The sequence below is a fragment of the Terrapene carolina genome, unplaced genomic scaffold, assembly GCF_002925995.2.
Source record: "Terrapene carolina triunguis isolate 2854851 unplaced genomic scaffold, T_m_triunguis-2.0 Scaffold42, whole genome shotgun sequence".
NCBI lineage: Eukaryota > Metazoa > Chordata > Testudines > Emydidae > Terrapene > Terrapene triunguis.
The window spans coordinates 39,800,647-39,807,645 of record NW_020664393.1 but is presented as its reverse complement, the minus strand read 5'-3'; positions in this window follow the sequence as shown (position 1 = coordinate 39,807,645).

Genomic DNA, 6,999 nt, shown 5'->3' with positions numbered 1-6,999 from the left:
GTTAATTCTCAGCACAACATTTTGATTAAAACACTAGAACAATATAAAATTAACATGGCACACACTAAATTGATTAAAAACTGGCTAACTGATAGGTCTCCAAATATAATTGTTAATGGGGAATTTTCATTGAGTGGGTGTGTTTTCAGTGATTGTTTCTTGGCCTTTCGCTAATTAACATTTTTATCAATGATCTGGAAGAAAACATAAAATCATCACTGATAAAGTTTGCAGATGATACAAAAATTGGGGAAGTAGTAAATATGAAGAGGACACGTCACTGATTGAGAGCAGTCTAGATAGTTTGGTGAACTGGGCACAAGCAAACAATATATGTTTGAATATGACTAAATGTAAATATATATATCTAGGAACAAAGAAAGAAGGCCATACTTATTATAAAGGGGAGATTATCCTGGGAAGCAGTTGTGACGTTGTGCAGTCTATATGGTTTTATAAAAACATGATAATAAGTGAATATAATGTAACTGGGATAGTTTTATAAAAATTTGATAAGTGACTATAATGCAAATGGGATATGCTTCGTGCAAAAGGTCTCTTGTAAGGTATCATTACAAAGCTTATAATCTACCGAGTATGATCATCTGATTTGTATAAATGGTACCACTCTTGTATCTAAAACTAGAAATATAAAATGTAACTCTGAGGGCCTACTGTGATTATGTAAAGTGTGGGCCATTAATGATGGTTTGGAATCTTGATGACTCCCATTGTCTGCAGATGACTGTGTTTACCTGTGAGTCTCCCTGTATATGTGTGTGCTGGCAAGTGAGTAATGAAGTCTTGCAGTGATATGTGATCATGTCACCTGAACTGGAATCCATCTTTAACCTGGTGCTTTTCCAGTGAGGGGGGGTGGAAACCCAGAGGGACAAAGGGTTCCCGCCTTATGCAAAAGATATATAAAGGGGTGGAACAGAAGAGAGTGGGGAGAGAGGAGCCATCATGGAGAATCCCCTAGCTAACACCTAAGCTGGAACAAGAGCTGTACCAGGGGAAAGAATTGTGCCCAGGCCTGGAAGGTGTCCAGTCTGAGAAAAACTTACTGAAGCATCTCTGAGGGTGAGATTATCTGTATTTAGTTTGATTAGGCATAGATTTGCGCATTTTATTTTATTTTGCTTGTGACTTACTTTGTTCTGTCTGTTACTACTTTGAACCACTTAAATCCTACTGTCTGTATTTAATAAAATCACTTTTTATTTAGTAATTTACTCAGAGTATGTATTAATACCTGGGGGAGCAAACAACTGTGCATATCTCTCTATCAGTGTTATAGGGGGCGAACAATTTATGAGTTTGCCCTGCATAAGCTTTATACAGGGTAGAACGGATTTATCTGGGTTTAGACCCCATTGGGAGTTGGGCATCTGAGTGCTAAAGACAAGCACACTCCTGTGAGCTGTTTTTAGGTAAACTTGCAGCTTTGGGACAAGTGATTCAGACCCTGGGTTTGTGTCTGGAGCAGACTGGCGTGTCTAATTCAGCAAGACAGGGTGCTGGAGTCCTGAGCTGGCAGGGAAAACAGAAACAGGGGTAGTCTTTGCACATCTGGTGGCAGCTCCCAAGGGGGTTTCTGTGATCCAACCCGTCACAGCAGTGACTCTGAAAAAGATTTGGGGATCGTGTTCGATAATCAACTAAACATGAGCTCCCACTGTGAAGCTGTGACAAAAATCTAATGCAGTCTTGAGATGCATAAACAGGAGAATCTAGAGTAGGAGTAGTACTCTACAAAGTTATGTCAACATAATTTGACTTGTTTCAACTTAGTTTTGCATGCAGCCACATCTAAATTTGTCTCCTCCTGACATAGGCACTGTGTTACATCAATACAATAACACCACTTCCCCAAAAAAGTAGGCCAAAGTCACTGTACAACAGTAATATTAATGTAGACTCTACATTACACCATATTATCTGTGTTGACTCTAACAGTCCTCTAGCAGCTGTCACACAATGGCTCATCCTTGTGACAGTGGCTACTCTGATCCCATTTTCTAACTCCATTGCCCAGGGTGGAGTCACAGATACCAGAAGTCCCCTTCTCCCCTTTAAAAATCTCAGGGAACTTTGGAAATGCCTTTTCCTGGTTGCCCACCTTGGCAAGCATCCAACCATGCTGATTCATTGCACAAAGAGAGTTCCACCTAGACCTTCCTGCTTGCAGCAGGACAGAAGTCCTGGATCTCCTTGGCCTGTGGAGAAAAGAGGCTGTGCAAGTCCAACTATGGAGCAACAGAAGGAATATAGATATGTACACGCATATTGTTCAAGGGATGTGCAACATTTCATTCTATATTCTTTTTGAAAATATGCTTATGATATGAATATGACATAAATATAATTTATGCAAGATAGCTCATGTGAGATATCATTGGAAAGGTTAGGATTTACTGAATGTGATTATGCAGTTTGTATGCCTGTATCATATCTGTATCTGACATTAGGAATATTAACTACGTATCTGTATTTCAAATGTGTTACTTTGGGTGTCACCCCTAACCAGCCCTTCAGGTACAGCAATGGAAAACCCAGACAGGGCTAATGGGCCATTAGAAGAGACAATGGACTGTAAAAGAGCTTAGGCTTCCTGTGGAGGCTCCAGACAGCCTACGAGTAATGGCTGCCACAGCCCTGCAGAGACATGGGTCTGAGTCACCTGGTACTGGACCCACCCCTTGGAATGCCAGTGTTCTTCCACTGGGAGACAAAGGGTTCCTGCCTCACACAAGAGCTATATAAGGCAGGGGAGTGACATCATCATGGTTCTCTCCTCAGACTCTCCACCCAAAGAGATACTGAAACACACCTGGAAGCAAGAACTGAACTGGGGGGGTGGAGAAGGGTTGAGCCCAAGCTGGAAGGGCATCTAGCTTGTGAGTAATAATACCTGAGGTCTTAACCTGGAGACCAGTGCAGCTGCCTTTTCAAGACTTTCTGTAATCTGCCTGCAACAATATCTAGGGTGAGGAATTACTATTTGTAACCAATTTATTTAGTGAAACAAGCTTAGTATGCGTGTTTGGTTTTATTTGCTTAGTAACATGCTTTGTTCTGTTTGCTATCTCTTTAGCCACTTAAAATCACCTTTTGTAGTTAATAAATTTATTTCTTGTTTATAATATAACCCAGTTTATGTAATTTCTAACGGGGAGGGGAGCAAGAAGTTGTGCACATCTCTCTTCACATTGAGGAAGAGGGCAGATTTTTATGAGCTTGCACTGTGCAGATTTTTCAATACAGCGCAAGACCGTATTATTTTGGGTTTAATCTCCCAAAAGGGCTTTGCACATGAGTGATATCGTATGATGTGCACATCTCACACAGAGATGACTTCAGTCTGTGTCTGCACAGTCTGTGCCTACCTGTGTGTATGTGCTGCAAGAGGCCGGAGAGCCTAATTCAGCAAAGCAGGGAAAGGGAGCCCAGGCTGGTTGAGCAGGAGAGCCTGAGTGAAATCCCAGTACATCAGGTGGCATCCCAGAAGGGGGGTCCAACCCTTCACAGGATGCTAAGCCTGAGGCACAAGAGGGATGAGCAGCAAAGCCAAGTGAAAGCCAAGGGACTTTGGCAGGCATATCAGAAGGCAAGGGAGGACAACAAGAAATATGGGGCTGCTCCACAGGCAGGAAGCCACGGCCAGCACATCCCTCAGCCCGCACCGCTTCCCGCAGCCCCCATTGGCTTGGAGTGGCGAACCGCAGCCAGTGGGAGCCACGATCAGCCGAACCTGCGGACACGGCAGGTAAACAAACTGGCCCGGACCGCCAGGGTGCTTACCCTGGGGAGCTGCGTGCCAGAGGTTGCCGACCCCTGCTATAGTGCAATCCTGGAGCTTTCTGAAACTTCACTGGAATTGAGCAAGGCCTGCCAGGTGAGCACTAGATGAGCCTGGTGATGAAAGGGAAAGAAGCTAAGGTAAGTGTATTGATGCATTATCTATATAATAAGGTTCCAGGATTGTCACTCTGTCTGTGTGTCACTCTGAAGCCTAGATCGTCTGCTGAGCCAGTGTGAAGCAATGGAAACTGCCGCAAGCATGGTTGAGAGCTCTTTTTGTTTAGAATATCACCAGATTCAATCATCACTGGGATTCATGGCCTGTTACTGTCCAATTTTTACATTCTTGACCATTTTGACTTTATGAATTACACCTTGTGAGAGCATGGGCTTTCATCTACAGGCATGTATCTGTGCCATGCCAAGAGTCTGCGATCATTATGATATCAGAGGTAATTCAACCAATCACCACCCTTACTCTACAGCAAATTTGCATGCAACAATTTCATTGATTGTAGTGTTACTCAGGGTTTTTCTGAACCCAAAACTCTTGGTAACTTTACTCGTTGCGAGGCGCTGTCAGGGAATAAATCAATGGGGACACAGCGCGTCAGTCTGAAACATGGTTGATATATAAACAACACAAACAAGAGTGCTTTCACTTAAAGCTTCTACTTTATTTAGTCTCAAGCACATACAAATGCAATAGGTTATAGAGCACCCCAAATCAATAATTACCCCAAAGGTCTGGAGTGGTCAACGACAGCCTTCTGGTGTCCAGCCTTCCATCTGCTGCTGGGAACCTTAAGATGGATTCACAGCAGAGTCTGCTTGACCTCTTTCCCCTTTTTATGCTCAAAGCGTCACATTGCTTGTCAATCACAAATAACCACTGAGCAAACAGTTTGTTAAAAAGTTTCAAGCTGTCATACAGATGTGTTTTTGCAGTCTGCAGTCTCATGGGCCCTGACAAACACACACCAGAAGTCAAATATAGATAGACTTCCTGTCTTTCAATACCGCGTACTTCAGCAGTTTAAAAGAAAGCCTGACAGGATGGCACAGGGTCGTGTTCAATTCTTGTCACTCCCCCTCCCCTCCTGGCCTGCCTAGTTATGGTAAGGCTGCTACAAAGGCCTCTGAGCTTAGCTGCTTTTGACAATAAGTGTAACATTGATATTCCAGTTATTGGCAGTGGCCTGGGCATTTTGCTGCAATCTCAATGTTTCCCCTAACAGTATGAGGGAGACTGGATGCTGTATTATATGGCACAACTGCCACATTTCTTCAAGTCGCCTACACAACAACATAATCAGCACACACAATAACTGCAAACTCATATAGCCCCCACCACAGCACACTCCTCCTCCATTCACCACCTGCAGAAATCAACACTAATCTCCCAGGACAACCAGTGAAACTGTTGAATGCATATCAACTGACTTTACGAATTATACCTGTTCCTATAAGCATATTTGTTTCCCTTTTCTGTGCCTGAAACCTCCTCTACCCCCACCCTTCTCCCTTATTTAAAAGTGGTGCCCATCTGCCTACTTAGAGCACAAAAGAGTTGACTTTTGATTCGTTGCCTTTTTAAAATACAATTAAAATGAACACACAGCACTTTAATATGTTTATAGTGAAATCAAGTATAAGAATATTCAGCAAAATAAAATAAAATCATAACATGCATTCTAGAACCTAGACTTAATTAACTAGATATTCTCATGTTTTGTAACATAATGCTAACCCAAAATCCTTGCAGCACTTTGCTGGCTTGGCTGTGATCCTTCTTTTATGAGACACTGACAGCTTGCCTCCTAGATGAAAGACCCAGTATGTCTCTTTTCTCCCCAAGATATATCAGTTCCAGCCTTTGTCTTCTGTGTGTTTTCCAACTGAACTTATTGCCCACTGACTGAAAGCAATCTGGCACTTCAAGCTTCCAGCGTGTGATCACCACTGTCAAATCAGCTTTTATTTTAACTCCTCGTTCACAGAAATCCCTGGGTGAATTGCTGGTATCCCACAAAGCATTGCAAAAATATCCCCCAAGTCACTGGGCTAGATGGTGGTGCCTGGCACACTGAGCTATCTCCCCATGGTACAGCACAACTTCTGTTGATATAGCTACTTGTGGTGAGGATGCATAGCACTGATGCAAGCAGCCAAGTCTGCACACGCTTGAGCAAACAAAAGCCAGCAGCTGTTCACCGAAAAAACTTCAGTTGACCGAACTTTGTAGTGTAGACTCAGCTTAAGAACAGAGAGACCAAGGATAATCTCATGGCTAATGGACAGGATTGGAAATCAGGACACCTGATGTCACAGTTCAAGGCTGGCTGCACCTTTGATTCCTTAAAGTCTCGCTGAGGGCATCCCCTTCAGGTGATAGGCACTGAGCTTTAACCTCTGGGCCAGAATTCTGCGATTCACCTAGTCTTTCAACAGGGCCATAGGTGCCGACTCTGTGGGTGCTCCGGGGTTGGAACACAGGGTCTTCCTGTGTTGGGCAAGTCAATCTGTACTTCAGTTTTCCCATCTATAAAATAGGGTAATAAACCTAATTAATTTTAGAGGGCGTGTTGTGAGGCTTCGACTATTAATATTTATTAAGTGTTTTGCAATCCCCTGATGGAAGATGCTATTGATGTGCAAAGTATTGTTATTGTTTTATTAACACATTTTTATATTAGTGTTCTCCCAGGTTTGTTAGAATGCTGCTGAGACATCTCCTCTGGCCGGCCATGCAAGGGAAGGGGGAAAAGACTTATGTGCCCTCCCTGACCTTGCTGGGAAGAAGAGAGAAAATGAAATGTCTTTTTATAGGATGGACAATTTAAAGGGCTTAAAGGTAGTTATTTCAAAAGAGAAGGTATTGTTGAAGTACAAGAATTTTTCACCTCTGAAGGACTGTGTCACAGGTTTGTGGATAAAAATGGGTTTTGGAGTTTCATAATAATCTCCCTTTGTCCTCATAAAATGGAACACAACTCCCTAACCCACCTGATCATATGGTACAATTTGATATCATTGTCAGTCAGCGTCAGGATTAGAATATCAGGAGGAGTGAAGGTCAAGATAGAGGTGCATTGGCAGCCACACACTTAGCATGGAATAATTGTGTCTCCGTGAATGCTATGGTAACTCTGTAAATGTGCTTGTTATATATATGAGAGAGAGACTGGATTTTCT